The following is a 16,517-nucleotide window of genomic DNA, read 5'->3' as shown; positions in this document are numbered from 1 at the left end:
AATGTATGCCCCAAATGCCCACAAAGCACCATAATTAAAAGAAAGAAAACAATCCTACTTTAAAAGATGATAAATGTAAGATCTTCGACTTCTAGAAATTATTTCATTTTTCTCCCTTATTTCACCTCTCCACGTTTGACTGGAAAGATGTAAACATCTCCATAGTTAATGTTCAGCCACCCACTGAAAAGTTTAGGGCTCAGGTCACCAAACATACCTTAGAAAGTATGTGACCTGTGCTCATCTTAAATTCAATGCATGATCAGTGTATTGATTTAACAAGTAATATTTACACTGTCATCAAAACTTCATTTAGCCATTTAATCAAAATACTGATTAAGCACCTAGTGTGCCAAGCACTGAATCATGTAAGACAAAGATAACCAAAAGAAGTCTTTGCCTTTGAGGAGTCCAGCATTCCAGAGGGAAAATGAAAAAGTAAATAAATTTCTTGTTAGTGTACAATAAAGGAGAGGAATAAGGAGCACAAGTACCTAAGGCAGTCCCAAGGGGAGTGGTTGGGATTGGCATTGGGGTCTGGGATGGGATACTTCACAGGATAAATAATACTTGATACCAGAAGAATGAATAAGAGTTAACGCAGCAAATCAGAAGAGACATGTATGCATAAAAGAACATGTGTGCTCAACAGATGGCACGTGTTTCCATATGACTAGAACGAGGGCTGCTTATGGAAGAGTCAGGCAAGGGCCAGGCGGTTAAGGACGTGCATACAGCCTTGCTAAGGAGGCTGGATTTCATCCTCAAGTCACAGAAATATTTTGATCAGAGAGAGACTTGATGTCTTGCCAGCCCTCCCTACCACCTCCTCGACCCTGCCTTTTATTTTTATTTTATTTTTTTTTAATTTTTATTTATGATAGTCACACACACACAGAGAGAGAGAGAGAGAGAGAGAGGCAGAGACACAGGCAGAGGGAGAAGCAGGCTCCATGCACCGGGAGCCCGACGTGGGATTCGATCCCGGGTCTCCAGGATCGCGCCCTGGGCCAAAGGCAGGCGCCAAACCGCTGCGCCACCCAGGGATCCCTCGACCCTGCCTTTTAAATGCAAATGATTCTCCCACTAAGCCAGGAAGCAGAAGCATAGAATACCTGAAATACTGCTGTGGCCTGAACCTACAACTGCTTACCAGTTTTTCCTGCACCTATTGTTCTCTCTTATTCTTTGCCTCTCTAATCCCTAAATTATCCTCAGTTTTCATACTGCTGCTTCTGGCCATGTTTTTAGTTACCACTTAGGAGGTCCCTTCCCGCATTGCTGCTTGGTTCTTTACTCTTTGTGATCTAGTGATTTTTTTTTTTTTTTTTTTTAAGTAGGCTTAATATCCAGCACAGGGCTTGAACTCACAACTCTGAGATCAAGACCTGAGCTGAAATCAGGAGTCAGGCACTTAACCAACTGAGCCACCCAGGCACTCGGGCGCCCCACAGCTGATGATTTTATAGACTTAACTCAGGTTACAATGGCCCTCTACCAGCAGATTCGTTTGCATTGCTCTTCATTTCCACTAGATCCTCTCACACACCTGCTTGCAATAATAGTAACACTAAATTTCTCAGGTGGCTCTGGGCTGTGTGTTCATTTTCTTAAAGACAAATATAGGAAGACATAGGAAGACTAGAGATCTAATCATAAAAAAGGCATCCCAAATTTTAGCAATGTCCCTGATGTTTGGTTAGACCCATGATCTTCCTTAGCTCTAGTCCTTGAATTCCCATCTTACAGGAAAAAAACAAAAACAATGGAGACCTAGGTTAACTTTTTTACTGGAGTTCACTTACAGAGTCTGTAAGCCAAATTTTCCATCTGTTTGGAAAAACCCTCTAGCTATTTCAAAGTATCCTTGGCTCACATTAATTCTTGTTTCACCCAAGGGAAAAACATGGGAAAATCTAGATGTGCATTCAACCTCCCACAATTAAATTACTTCTGCTCACTCTTTGGCACTCCATTCCAAACTCTCCCAGCAAAACTGCCCATGATAAAGCAGTTGTAGAAGGGAAATTCATACTGAAGTCTAAACATGGTTATAAGCTGCAAAGATAAATAATACCAGATACGATTTTTTTTTCTCACGAAAGATACACAACAGTGGGAAATGTATAGGCCTTGGAGAGTCAGAAGTGTTACTCTACACATCCATTTGAGCAGGTTCTTTGTCATAAAGTAGAGATTCCCCAAGAGTTTTGTGAGAATTGAAATATATGAAACATTTAAGGTACTTTATATAGCACTCAATAAATGGTTGTTAATCTTTTATGACCACCAATATTATTGCTATTACTATCACAATCAATGAAATATGGAGCTAAAGTCAATGACCCACTTTAAACTGAGCTAATGGATGATCCTGCAGACACTGAGAAATATTCTACTTGAAATAAAGTTAGTCTCAGATCCAGGCATGTCACTTAGATATCAAGAGGAAAGGGTAAGTATAGCATGAGGAAAAAATAAAAGGTCTAGTTTGGGGAACATTCCAGTAGTCAAAGAGGACAAGTCTAAAAAAAAAAAAAAAAAAAAAAAAAAAAAGAGGACAAGTCTTTACTAGTAGAGTTTCTGGATGACTACTGCAGGAAAAACTGTTGTTTTTGTTAAAAATTTTTATTTATTTATTCATGAGAGACACAGAGAGAGAGAGAGAGAGAGAGGAGCAGGCTCCATGCAGGACTCGATCCCCAGTCTCCAGGATCACGCCCTGGGCTGAAGGCAGCACTAAACTGCTGAGCCACCCAGACTGCCCAAAATCTGTTTTAACTATTGAGTGTTGGCAAAGAACTTACTCCCCTCTACCATCTCTAAGCACTCCCCAACCCCCACTCCAAAAAGCAGAATGAAAACACATCCAGGTGCCACTGCTAGAAGCTATACGCCCTCAGATTCTGGCAATAACAACAAACATGTTTGTAATTTCCTGCCATAAAGAAGACAATGTAGAAATCCTGCATCTTTGTGAGAGTAATTTAAAATTTGAAAGTTACAGAAACCATAGGTGCATTTTGATAACTGGCATTTTGAGAAATACAGGTGCAGTGAGATTTACAAGGTACATTCATTTCTTAGAGTATTCTTACTTAACTAGGGTATGCTACTGAACAGCTTCTCCCCCACGAAAATTATTTAATCTTGACATCTGCTGTTGGAAGATCTCAACTATGGATTGAACTCAATGTTTGTTCCTTGCTCCTCAATAAATTTGTTGAGCCCACCTCAGAATAAAAACAGATACAAAAAACTAATAGATATACAGAACAAGAAATTAAAGTTAAAAAATGTTCTGCTGTGATTCCAGTAAGTAAACAACATTAATTTCTGATATGTGCTTCACCTACACCTACTAAGGAGATAGTTATCATATTGCAAACTGCATTTTTGTACCATTTTGATGAGACAGAAAGGGCACACTACTTTATCTCCTTAAAGGAAGAACCACTATAGCAAACAATGGTTGTAAAACATACTGAGGGCCATATAACAAATTAGTGGTTGACTATAAAGAAAAAAATTCAGACTTACCTACCCTGTACTCAAATGCCTCTTCTTTATCTAGGCTAAGTTACTGGTGATGGGATGGGTAGTAGGGAAAGGGAATAATACCCTCCTCTATGTTCCTAGAAAGAAAATCTTTGTTTCCTCAAATCGAAATAATGATATGATGTGTTGTGAATTTGGACAGACTTTTTCTGATTCTGATTTTTGTCATAAAATGAAATTATATGAATTCTGAGCAAATGTGAATACATGCTCATGTGTCTCCTTAATGCTTTTAAATCTCAAAACATAGCTTACAAACTTAAAATTATTTGACTCCTTGCCCAATTCCTTCATGGGAAACTTTAGCTTCTTCTGTTTTAATTACAAGTTCCCACTAAGCAATTAAAACTTAAGGAATTCTCTTATTTGCTTTATTAATGACTTTCACCACAGTTTAATATCCAGTCTTTTTGGAACCATTGATTATACCCTCTGCAAACAAAGAGATTCTCAAAGGCATACTAAGAAGTCCATCTAAAAGTTTAGGACAAACTAGAAAAAGAAAGATTACAGCTTCAAATGAGCACCAGCAAATAGAAAGAAATGAGAGAGTAAAAAAATGTCAATGTCTCCTTTAAGGCTGTAATTAATTTATCTTACATAACTTATTCTCCTAGGTAATTTATCTAATATGAATATAAAGTTAGAAGGTGTTTACCTCCTTGCCACAAAAACTTCTTTTTTAAAAAGATTTATTTATTTATTTGAGAGAGGAAGAGAGAGAGAGAGAGTGCACGAGCAGAGGGAGGGGCAAAGGGAGAGAAGGTGGTGGGGAGCAGACTCTCTGCTGAGTAGGGAGCCCAACATGAGAGGCTCCATCCCAAGACCCTGAGATCATGACCTGAGCCAAAACGAAGAGTCCAAGAGTCAGGCTTAACTAACTGAGCCACCCAGGTGCCCCACAATAACTTGTTTAATAGGAATGAGGGACAGTTCTTATAAGAAAGAAGAAGCCATAAATTGTTCTCTCTAGCATCCCAGTAATGTCCATATTATATATTAAATGCAAAGAATATTATTTAAATAATATCCCTACTAACAGTTAAACACAACACATTTTTACCTACTTTGACTACTTTGACTAATATTTCTTGATATTAATAATAGCATTTTATTACATCAACCTATCTCTGAAGAACTATAACGAAACTGTATTTTGAAAGTACGATTAGTCACACTCATACTCCAAAGTCCTTATGATGAAAATCTCTTTAATGAAGATTATTCTTAAGCCTTCCTTTACAAAAAAAATGAATAAATACACTAATCCTTAGGGTTTTTTCAACTTAATTGAATGAATATATTAATATTAGATGGTATAATTTTTAAAATTTGAGATCAGCAGCCCTGCAACTTATAATTGGAAGACACCTGAACAAACCCATCATTTGTCAAAAAATGACCTTTCACCAAGAATTTTACTTCCATGGTTCAGCCTTAGAAAACCAGCAAAAGGATGCAAGCATGGGCTTTGGCTTTCAAGCTTACCTTCCTCTGGGGCTATTGACCTCCTGTGTCGGCACTTCCAAATCTTGGGAACTGAAATTGGCTGCCCGTGTCTGGGGTTATAGTAGTAGTAGGCACCCATGGTGCCAAAGGGTGGGGAGCCTGCGGCAAACATGGTGGATTCTCAGGACAGCTTGAGAAGAAGGAACGTGTCAAGGATGTATTTCCCTGGCTCCATCACAGGAGCCAACTGGTACAGTGCCACCTGGGAAGAGACTCCACCACACATTAATGAGTCAACCTTCCGTATGCACAGTGGGCCAGACAGGTTTCACCACTTTACAATCATATGAATGATAAAACTTTTGAAAAAAATACACAGTATTCTTTAAGAGCTTCTTTTCATTGTCTTCTTTCAGAGACTAGGGAAAGTGATCGCTTTGCTTTTCAGAAGATGTTTTCAGTTAAATACAGAAACTTAAAATTTTTTTAATTTTAATTTTTTGAATCATCTCTCAAAATCAAATCCTCCCATTCTAAAAACTAATGATTCTATTATATCTATCTTCAAAATGTGTTAGGGATTTTATTTCCAGATTTTGAAAGCCAATTTCCTTCCTTGTCCCTATAAAATGATCTCCATCACTACATTCAGTCTCAGAAGTAAACTCGGACTATGAAAAAACCACTGTATAATTATCTTAATGAGACTTTGTGTTTATGTTACATCTTTTATCTAAAGAGCTCAAAGCATTTTGCTAGCATGATCTTATTAAGCCTCATAACAACCCACTCAAGAATGTGATGGTAGGGCTTATACTATCAATTTTAATAGGTGGGGAAACTAAGAGATTAGTGATTATATGACTCAATTTGAGGTCACAATGCTAGCTGAAGGCACAGTTTGATTCAGGACTCTGAACTCTCTTTCCAAGGACATACCCAATTGACCAACAGAGAACTTCATATTGAAATGAGAATTTGTTTTCAACTCCTCAGGAAAAAAAAAAAATCTGGTTTTTATCCTAATGCTTTATAAAACATAAAAATAAGGCAAGTAAAAATTATTTTATGTTCTCAAATTATGGCACATATGCTGAAGACAGCAGATGTGCTAACTGTAGTCATCACTTTATCTTCTTCCTTATCCTTTCCAAAGACCACCACTATCTAACCATCAATGGATCAGGCCAGGCAGTGCTCACACTGTCCATACAGAATGGCTAGCCAGTGTACTTTTTCTGTGCACCAAGAGGAAAGAGATTTTCATTGCTGGCAATCCTAGACATGTTCATTGTAAGATATTCAAACAATATGGAGTTGTACAATGCAAAAGTGAAAAGATCTCACATTAGCACCTCCTGAGGTGACCCCGTTAGATGTAGAAATGGATGAATACACACATGTAGTGATACCAGACAATATTTTGCAGCTTATTCTGATTCCCTTTTCCTTTTCCAATATTTTTTGGTCAATGCTCCTTGTCAGTTCATTTATATTAACAGCAATTTCTCTTATGAACTGCAGTAAATATTCTTGTATGTTTGGCTTTAAGAGTTTTTAAACATTTCTTTTGGATCTACTTCTATCTTTTAAAAAAAATTATTTGAAAGAGAGAGCATAAACAGAAGGAGAGGGAGAAGCAGACTCATCACTGAGCAGGGAGCCTGACTTCAGGGATCAGTCCTGGAACCCTTAGATCACAACCTGAGCTGACGGCAGACTCTTAACCAACTGAGCCACTCGGGTGCCCTTGGATATACATACATTTCCTGCTTTCAAGGAGCTGACAGTATAGTCAGAACCACAGACAAAGAAAATTAAAAATGAAGAATAATACTCTGGAAGTGCAGGAAAGCGTTCCTGGAGACTTCTATAGTTAATTATACAGAGAAACAAACAGAAAAAAAAAATAAAAAAATAAGATAAATAAAATAAAAACCCACCTTGCTGGCAGAATGAATTGCAATGCTTTTTTTCATGCGACACCTAAAAGGTTTTGAAAATCTTCACCAAAAAAAGAAAATAAGCTGAGAAGACTTATTCTTAATCATTCTTGTCATATTCCAATTCTATTTGTTTCTATCCCAATTTAAAATGTTATGTTTGCTAAATTCAAGTAACCAAGTAACTGTACTCTTCCATAAGAAAGTTTTTTTTAAAAAAAAATCCAGTTATTTATTAAGAATTTTCTTCCAAAAAGTACATGCCATAGTGGGAAGGGAAGGTAGTTCAGAATAGGTTGTATATTCATTTTAGATAGTGCACATTAGTCATTCTTTAAATGCTATCCCACAGCACGTTTCATGTATGCCTTATAGGCATCCTGATTGTATAAAACACAGCATGATAAATAGTCAGGATACATCCTGACATCACCTTCTAAATAGTTCCACTCAATAATCCACCAATATTAGAATCTAACAGTCACTGATGACATACAATGTGAGAAAGAGAAACCTTAATGTCTGTGTCCAATCCTTAAGTGCTGAATTAACTCATGCAGGCCTGTCCCACAAGAAGTATGCCCCTCTAAAGAGTAGAAAATTAGGGTCTTTGTCCTGATTGCTGCCATCATCTTGCTACGTAATCTGAAAGGAGAAGGAACTTCCTATATCTTACTTACTATATGTGGGGATGGTAGAAGGTTGACATAGTACAGGTTATCCAATCTTACTAAGGGACACTAAAATTTATTTAGCATATGCTACGTGCCAGACATGAACTAAAAGCTTTACAGATGTTGCTCAAAACATCCAGTTATATAGTTACCATTAATGTCACTTACAAGTGAAAAGATAGGCCAAGAGAGGTTAAACAATCCACCCTTGCTTGCACAACTCAATGGGTTTAGACCATAGCCTTTCCACTAAGACTCAAATTTTGGAATCATCTAGGATACCTCTCTTTCTCTTAATGCCAGATGGTTAAGCTGTGTGGGTCTATTTGGACAATGTTTTTCATATCTATCCTTTTCTTTCTATCAACTTCAATCATCACCAACTGACTTTCCTTTTTCTAGTCTCTTGCCACCCTTTATGCAACTACTGTCTGGTTAATCTTCCTGCATCATTGCTAGGATCATATCACTCCTCTGCTCAAAAGTCTTCCATGGCTATTTTTGTGGTCTATTACATTAGGTAAACAGTCTTTCTGGCATTCAAACCTGGCATTCAAGGCCCCCTACAACCTAATAGTATACACATTTAATTCAATCCAAATTCCTTAAATGAATACATGACATAAAACTAATGCTGTGTGTGGCAAGTATTCCGCAAAGTTATGTCATAGCATATTAAGTGTTGATCATGTCTTCAAGAGATAAATAATAAGATCTAGAATCTGTCTATCCCAGAAGTAAAAAAAAATAAATCTAACATACCTGGGCAGGAGATGTGGTGAAGGTTGTTGGTCAAGCAAAGGTAGCTATTTAATGGGATATGTGCTTTGACACAGACTTAGATATCCAAGAGAGAAACATCCCTTCCATGACTCTCTATCCCAATATCAACATACTTCTTCCTCCATTTGGCCTTCTGGCCCCACTGAAGAAATGTGGTTAGAACTCTCTTTGTTGAAAGTGACAGAAATCCAGCTAACCTGCCTTAAGAACATGGAATTTATTAGCTCATACAACCCAAAAGTCCAAGGCATGGGCATGGCTGGATGTAGGTACTCAAGTGATATAAAGAATCTCTCTACATCTTTCAGCTTTCTTTCCCCTTGTGGAGTCAAAGTGATCTAGTACAGCTTCAGAATTATGCCCTTCTAGCTTTTGTAATCATAGCTACTAAGAAAGTGTCCCAACTGTTCTAGCGAAAGACCCAGGAACCACTCTCCACAGAATAACTTGGAAATGTGGTCACCAAGTGGTGATGTGATGTGAAATCCCATTGTCCAGTCCTAGATCACATGACTACTTCTAGATCCAGGAGATCAGCCTCATCCTTATCACAAGTAAGAAAGTGAGAGGTGGTTACTCAAAGGCAAAATAGGGTACTATTGCCAGATAAAGGACAATTAATTCCATGTGGTTTGAAAAAGCATTGAAGCCCACTGTTAAGAAGTTCTGATATATAGAAATAAGATGGGGGTAGTCAGTGGGGTGCCAGGTGGTTCAGTGGGTTAAGCCTCTGACTCTTGATTTTGGCTCAGGTCATGGCCTCAGGGTGAGATCAAGCCCCTTGCTGTTGGGCTCTGTGCTCAGTGGAGCATCTGCTGGGCAAGGGTTGGATAGAGAGGAAGCAGGAGGACGCCATGGGCAAGTGGCCCGACAGAGCAGCACAGGGTGCTCAGAAAAAATGTAGAGCCTTGAGACCCAGAGTTTGGCAGAGAAGCAAAGTGCAAGATGAAGCTACAAAGGAAGCTGGGCACAGACGGTAGAGAGTAGTGCCTATAATGTCTAATATTTTTTCAAGACAGGCCAACTCTACATCTCTTCTGACCTGCAGGGTATTTATATGATCTGTAGTCAATGTTATCATATATCAGCCTCCAAAACTCACTGAGAAAGTCCCACAAATTTAGCTGAGGATTCTTACACTTGTGCTTCTCCTGCAGTAGGCCAGAGAGAGAAAGACAAGAGGGAGGGAATAGGTTGAAGAAAGAGAGCTGCAAGTTCTGGCAGCATGCCCAGACTGGAGACAGCATAGCAGACAGGAAGACAGGGCAAAAAAAAAAAAACAAAAAAAAAAACCCAGCAGTGTAGGTTGCAAGTTAGAGCAGAAACCAGAGAAGGAGAGGAAGACAAAATTACTAGAACCACCAATCTGCAGGGCTATGAAACCTGAACTCTCCTAGATGCGCCTTCCCGGTGACTCCTTTGGCTCTGAAATTTTGGGAAGAAAAACTGATACCCATAAATAACTGTGGCCATGTAACTGCAAAGTAGGATAAATGCTTTTTTGATTAAAGGGCAGAGTGGCTTTTCTGACCAAGAAAGACTATGGCTGGCTGACTGCAAAGAGGATACATGCACAGTTACATACACAAGTCAGAGGAAAGCACAAGGTGCATGCTGCAAAAAGACACGCTGAGCATTAGGAGCTGGGTGGGGAGAGGCAGAGTCCTGCCCATTAGGAGCAAGGAGGAGATTGCCCCTCTCACCTTCCCTTGAGCAGTAAGGGGGTGAGGCTAGACCTGTTTTCCTTTATGGCTGTAATCTCAAAATAAATCAAATGGTTGGCTAGCTCATCCTTACCCAACCACAGATATCCACTAATTTTCAGTTATGCCATGGTTAATACTTCTCTGGGTTCAACTTGGATCCTAAGACCTTCCTACCAACTCAATTCTGCTTTCAGCTCAGGTCATGATGCTGGGGGTCCTGGGATCAAGCCCTGCATTGGGCTCCCTGCTCAGTGGAGAGTCTGCTTCTCCCTCTGAGCCCCTCTCCCCCCCACTTCCTGCTTGTGCTCTCTGTGCTTTCTCAAATAAGTAAATAGATAATCTTAAAAAAAAAGAAAGAAAGAAAGCCAAATGTGCAAGTGTCCTAAAAAGCTACTCAAGCAGCATAATATTTGAAATGAAAATATTTTCAACCCAGCTCCATTCCAACCAAAGCCTCCTTCTCATCTATTTGACCAAAAATAGAGCCAGTCCCACTCCCCACCCCCGGAAGTAAAACTTCCTCCTCAGAGGCTATCCCCAGCCCAAGCTGTGACTTCAGAAAGGTTTTGTGGTAGTGGTGTTGATGCAGACAGCGATGCCACAGCCACTAGCAGGGTCTGTGGAGAAGTAGGTGCAACAAATCCAAGGCCCTATCCCTAGGTCTCCCTGAAGGGCAACAAGGAGCTGTGCACTGAGGGATCCCATGCCTCTGCTCATTCTAGACGAGAGTTTGGAGACAGAAGGGGAAAAGGCAGCAACAGGACACGAGGCAGACAGAGACAATGGGAGGCAGAGATGGAGGTCTTGGCAGAATGCCCAGCCATGGAGGCAGGTCTGCAGACAGGAAGAAAAGACAGTAAGTGAGATGTAGGCTGCGGGCTTGTTGGAACAGAAACCAGGAATAAGGCAGGAATAAGGCAGAGGAGAGCACAGTGATGGGATGAGCAGAGAGGCCTGTCTGAAGCAGGATGGGGAAACCGGGAAAGCAAGCACCCGGACCTGAAAAAGGAGAGTAAAGAGCAGATTTGTAAACGACCAAGGAACATAATTCCTAACACCCTCAGAGAAAGGCAATCAGAAGCCGATCAGCTGAAAATTTGGCCATGACCATTGCTTAGATAAAAGCAGCAATGAGGGCTCTAATTCCTGAAGGATCCTAAAGATTCACTGGCCTCTATCTGTGCTCTCACAGCTCACCATTTGTTGGTCAGTGAAATTACTCTTTCCAAATCCTAACGGGAGAATTTACATTCCCAGGACGTTTCAAGGCCCAGGCATAAGGTACCTCACAGAAGGTATCGTGGTCATTACCCTGAGACATCATATTTTATGTAAAGACAATTTTCAAGCTCAAGTAACCCAACTCCCAGTGAGAAAAGCAGTTAGGCAACACCAGAACACAATTAGCTACCAGAATTTTGGAGCAAGAAGTGAAATCGTTCAGTGAAATCTGGAAATTCTAGGCTATTAACAAATGTCTTAAATATAAAAAATCTGTCTTTTTTTTTAACAAGAAAAGATTAGTAAATAGCTAATCTTAACTCAGCTGAAATAAATCTAATCTTAACTGAGCTAAAATAAATCTGAGGCTGGACTAGCAGTGTGCCCAAATAACCAAGGGAGATTTTAGAGCTTTGTCAATACCTGAGCCCTCTCTTATTACAAAAGTGAAATATTTCCTATTTCTAACATACCTTTGAAATGACAGGTTGAACTGGCATTTTCTGATGTCTACTTCATGGCATGCATTATATTAGACACCCCCATATGCATGACCTCACCCAGTGTCACAACCACCTACTGCAGTAGGTGTTATTATCCCAGTTTGACAGACGAGGAGACTGATGTCAGGGGTGGCCATGCAGTTGGGCACTGGCAGAGCCAAGGTACGGGCCCAGAGCTTTGACTCCCAGTCTGGTGCATTCTGTAAGATACCAGACTGTCTTTGTTATTCAGACCTCTGGCTGGAAAGGAGTGGACGGATATCCCAAAGGTAGGATGCGAGAATGTAAATATCTTCTTATTCATCTACAAGCACATCAAATACTTCACAATCAAAATATGTAAAGAGTAATGTAATGGACGGAATTGTGTTCCTCTAAAATCCATATGTTGAAGCCCTAACCCCCAGTACCTCAGAATATGACTGCATGCGGAGATAGGGCCTTTAAAAAAAGTTCTTAAGTTTATTTTTTTAAGTTTATTTATTTGCTTGTTTATTTAAGTCATCTCTACACCCAACGTGGAGTGCAAACTCATGACCCTGAGATGAAGAGTCGCATGCTCTTCCAACTGAGCCAGCCGGGCACCCCAAGATGCAATTCAGTTTAAATGAGGCCATTTGGATGGGCCCTTATCTATCTGGTTGATATTTTTACATAGAGGGATTAAGACACACCATGGGTATACGAGTGCAGAGAGAGGCGACGGTATGAAAAGGCAACAAGAGGGCAGCCATCCGAGCTGAGAAGAGAAGGCACAGAGGAGGTGCTGGCACCTTGATCATAGACTTCCTGTCTCCAGAACTGTGAGAGAAATCAATATCTGCTGTTTAGGCTGTGCAGGCTGTGGTAATTCCTTATAGTCACCTGAGCAGCCTAATACAAGTCCTGACAGACTAATACAAGGTGCCAAGTACTACACTGAGTGCAAGAATGTTACAGTAAGTCAGACAGGGCCTCTTTTCTCAAGAGTTTGCAGTCTTGTAGAAGAGATTTGGAAGCAAAAAAGCAATTAGAATATGGCACGGTAAGTGCTGCAAAAAGGTAAGTGCAGAGCACTATGGGGCACACAAGAAGAAAAGACTGCAGGGAGCTCGATGTGGGGCTCGATCCCAGGACCCTGAGATCAAGACCTGAGTCAAAGGCAGACAGACACTTAACCAACTGAGCGACCCAGGCATCCCAGGCAGTTTTTATTTAGTTGTTTTAAAAATAATTCAAAGCAAATAAGTTTGCTTCCAAGGGTTTCTGTAATGATAGGTATATGTAAATTTTCCATAATGAAATATATTAGTTGTTTTAAAAATAATTCAAAGCAAATAAGTTTGCTTCCAAGGGTTTCTGTAATGATAGGTATATGTAAAATTTCCATAATGAAATATATAAGAATATATGTCATGTCAAATGAATTTTTTCTAAAAGAGAAGAAGATATTTATTCTAGAAGGCTTAGAAAGTTATCTGATTCTTTCTACCATGCTGTCGTTCTTCCAGTATTTGCAATGACGGTTGGTCGAAAAGAGCAAACAAGATATCTGTAAAAATAGTATAAATTATAAAGAAGTTGTAATTTGATGAGGATGAAGATGGTTACTGTTTTTATGGACTTATATGGTGCTCTCTCTGAACAAATCAATGTTGTTGAAGATGGAAATAGGTTTTGAAAAATCTCTAATCACAACTGACCTTCAGTATATTTGTTCACCATGGGTCACATTCAGGTTGGCTCCTATGGGGCAGGGATCACATCACCGTATATTCCATGTGATTTCTCATAGATTGTGAACAGAATACACAAGGGCAAGTCCTCACCTCAAGAGGTATCCTTCACGCACACATCTATCAGCATGAGTTTTATAGAGGCAGACGCTAATATCACTACAGGCAACTGCCTGGGTGGCCACTGGGTCAGGGCATCAGGGAATTGATGAAGGTGGCAGCCAAGAGCATAGAAAAGTAGGGGAAATGCAGTCAACACTTACTAGAAATAGGCCCTCTGGGGGTCCTCCATCTCAAGTTACAGAAATGCCTCACCCGCCACTAAGTGTTGCTTAAATAATATGTGAGAAAAGTTCTTTCAGATCGTGGGAGAAAGATACAGATTAAATGAAGCCTGTTATCAAGGCTGCCTAGACCTGCCTAGACCCTCTCTATAAGAATGGAAAAAAAAAAAAAAAAAAAAAAAAAAGAATGGAAATAAAGACATCCGGGTCCTAGGAAGAGCCCTGGAATGCCCTATGCCACCCAGGGCAATCCTTCAGACCAGTTAGCAAGGGATCAGAAATAATATTTTCCACAGCTGGGTCAGAAGGAAGTCAAGGATTTTCTTTTTCTTCTTTTCTTCATCTCCACCGTCAACTCTCTAACTCCCAAGCTGGCTCCTCCTTCTCGCTCTTGCTATCCCTCCCCCCTTTCCTGGCTGTATATGCTTGTCTCAATTCCAATGGTCCAAAATATGACCAGCTGGATATTTTCAATAAAGCAGCACTTCTCCAAAATTATTCTAAGAGCTTCCATTTCTCTGGCTGAGACTATAACAAAGTTTTCCTCCCTGTGCTTACATGCTTTACAGAAGAAATGGGTATTTCATTTTTTCTTGGGATTATCTTGTGACCCACTGTAGCCTGTGACCTTAACTGGAGATGAAAGAGTCAGCTGATCTTTCCCAGACCTCAGTACATGGTTTCAGGCTTCGTGCATGCAGAAGCCACCTGAGAGCAGCAGGGTGCCAACGGGAGATGTTATAGTTCTTCCTAATGGAGCTCACTTTATGCCACTTGGAGAAGGAGCCCTCGCCCAGGACTGGCATGACATCATGCTATATTACACCCAGGCTACTTACCACACCTAAGAGCAGAGGATAAAACTACAGGAACATCCAAACCAGCAGCTTCCTAGCCAATCATCCCTCTTGGCACAGCATCAACCTATAAAGAGTGGCTGGGGCCCCCGATGATCTGTCTCCTAGGAATACTTTCAATTTCCCTTGCTAATTCCAAGCAGCCCAGCCACCTCAGCTCTTCCACCACCACCTCCAGCTCCTCCCACATGATATCTTGTCCAGACTTGCATCTCTTTCACTACACTCTCTATATTTAAAAACAACAACAACAAAACAACAACAAAAAACCTGGAGGAGGATGGGGGGGTGGGGGGGGGGTGGGGTGGTCTGTGAGCACACAACTCCCTCTACTGGACAAAACACAAAGAAACACACCCGTCTGGGAAAGAACCACAGAATTCTTCGTCTGCAACACGGAATTCATGGGCCTCACTTGACAGTACAGGAGAAAGCTGAGCCTAGTGACAGTCAACAGTCACAAAGCAAACTGGAGGCAGAGCACCACGTCCCTTTGCCTCCCGTGTTAGGTGCCGTCATCATGCAGAACTACTTGCACACTTCACAAGCACAACTCTAAAGAGGATTATGCAACTGAATTCATAGGAGCCCTTAAGTTCCGAGTTAAAACACTCTCCAAGGCACAGCCATTGATGGAGAAGCACATTGTTAGTTGAAAGAGCCTCAGATGGGGAGTCAGAGCACCTGGCCTCTAGACTCAGTTCCAGCACTTACCAACCTCTGAGTGTGGGCAACACACTAAGACTCTCTAGGCTTCTCTGTGATCACATAAAGTGAAAGACTCAGAACAGATGATTTCTAAGGGGGCCCGCCTCTCACTATGTGGACCCATGAAGTCTACAATTGCAAACGAGTTGGCGAAAGAACACACACAGGATCACAGCTTTGTGGAGGAAAGTGTATCGCCCAGAATGCTGGAGACCTTGTCCTCATCCTGGCTCTGGTACCAACTAGCTACTTGACCTTAGACAAGTGCCTTCCTCTCCCTGGAACTCTGTGCTAGGAATACAGATGAAGCTAGATGATCTTCTTATTAGGAAGATTATACCTTCTCTATCCCTAATTTTCTATAATTATGAGTAATAATAACTGAGTATTGATGCCTTCTTCAAAGGATCCTAAAACCACAGAGGCATGTTCACACATCTTTGAGGCAAAGAAGGGAGCCCATTAACCTTTCCATGTGTTTTACGATAAATATAACTAAGGGTACATACACCAGACAATTTGCTTGGGTTCAGAAGAACACAGGTAGATTGTGTTTACTTCCAATCTATGCAGCAGACAAGACAATAGTTCAAGGGGCTACCACCAAACCACAAAGCTTTGTGAACTATACAACAAAACAGCCAGGAAACCACTGCTTTCTATGGAATAATAAGTTGACCGAATGAACTATCAAGTTTGATCATTAATTCCACTAATTTTAAATGGAGTTATAGGAATTGACATAAAGCTTAAAAGAAGCAAACCAAACAATGGCAAGGTTGTTTCCTAATGGCCCAAGGATGGCTCTGGAAGCAGCATAGATGGGGATCACTGAGCTGATAGGTCCAGCCTACCTCCTCCCAAACTACCCAGTAAATGACAATCTATATTTAAAAAGTGTGCTTGCCATGAAAAACACTGTTTCAAAACAAGTTCTCCAGTTGCATCATGACCCCACCTTGTACCTGGCTGTCTGGATTTGCTGCAGACATTAGGAAAATAGCAGTGGATAGTGACAGCTTCACAACCAACTGTTGGGCTGTCAGCCACAAGGTTAAATGCAAAGGCACTGAAAGGAAACAGAAAACTATGACCCTGGGAGAGTTGATTAATCTT

The 16,517-nt window shown here is 40.5% G+C and overlaps 1 protein-coding gene across 32 annotated transcripts in view; it reads right to left on the bottom strand.

The window, feature by feature from the left end:
* Window positions 1-16,517, bottom strand: part of FMN1 (formin 1) — a 433,877-nt gene that overhangs the window by 351,722 nt on the left and 65,638 nt on the right. The gene's annotated exons all lie outside the window — the stretch shown is intronic.

Source organism: Canis lupus, chromosome 30 (assembly GCF_003254725.2).
Source record: "Canis lupus dingo isolate Sandy chromosome 30, ASM325472v2, whole genome shotgun sequence".
Classification (NCBI taxonomy): domain Eukaryota; kingdom Metazoa; phylum Chordata; class Mammalia; order Carnivora; family Canidae; genus Canis; species Canis lupus.
This window is presented reverse-complemented; position numbering and strand designations above follow the sequence as displayed.